Source organism: Elephantulus edwardii, unplaced genomic scaffold, assembly GCF_000299155.1.
Source record: "Elephantulus edwardii isolate Elephantulus edwardi_28Jun2011 unplaced genomic scaffold, EleEdw1.0 scaffold00460, whole genome shotgun sequence".
Taxonomy (NCBI): Eukaryota; Metazoa; Chordata; class Mammalia; order Macroscelidea; family Macroscelididae; genus Elephantulus; species Elephantulus edwardii.
This window is the reverse complement of record NW_006400210.1, coordinates 198,230-199,111: the sequence shown is the minus strand read 5'-3', so window position 1 is coordinate 199,111 and position 882 is coordinate 198,230. Positions and strand designations below refer to the sequence as shown.

The window sequence follows — 882 nt, the reverse complement described above, 5'->3', positions numbered from 1 at the left end:
AAAAAAAAAAAGAAAGACAAATAGAAAACTAGAACTTAGTGATAGAAACTTCCAAAATGCTGAGAGGATAGAAGTGTAACTTAGCCAAACTCAACTGGAAGGAAAGATCTCAAAGATGCTAATTTCATGTGAGGAGAAAGATCATGACAATCGAAAAATGAGACTAGCTTTGTAGCCTACAATCAATACTTTATTTGGCTTCCTTGCTAGGAAGTCAGAATTTTGTTGTGAAAACAGTGGAACATTGTTGAAGACTTTGAAGAAGAAAAGTGGAATAATCAGATTTGTGTTTTAGGGCACTAGTTTGAGAGCAGAATGGCAAAGTGGCAAGGATATTGAGGATAAGACAACCATTTAGAACATGTTAAAATAGAAAATGTTGTGAGTTGGTTGACCACCTTGAACTGATATTGATGAGACCAACATTTAATATGAGACATAGTTACTTGAACTGGGTCATAGTTATCTTAGTCATTGCTGTGAAGCAAGGACTGATTCATAGCTGACCATCTAGTGCATTTTACAGGCCTATAAATCAGAGAGGAATAGAGGAGAAAATTGCCTATTTTTTTATGTGGAGTAGATGGTGGATATAAATTACCCAGGAGTAATGGCCTTAAATTAGCAGTGTAACTCTACAGATTAGGTAATCAGAGCTCTCTGTACTGCTATACTAGAGATACCACAGTGGATGGTTTCATCAAAAGAAAATGTATTCTTTCACAGTTTGTAGTTGTTAGGTGTCGCTTAGTTTAGGAAACTAGAGGTCCAATTTCATTATTCCAGCTTTAGGGAAGATTTTGAATACATTGTTTTTCACACCGAATCTTTCCCATTTCCTTCACTCCTCTCCACCCATCAAATTTTATGACCCAATAATTA

The 882-nt window shown here is 35.6% G+C and overlaps 1 pseudogene; it reads left to right on the top strand.

The window, feature by feature from the left end:
* The window catches only part of LOC102870274, a 1,623-nt pseudogene extending 1,328 nt beyond the window's left edge, over positions 1 to 295 (top strand).
* The last annotated feature ends 587 nt before the right edge of the window (positions 296 to 882 follow it).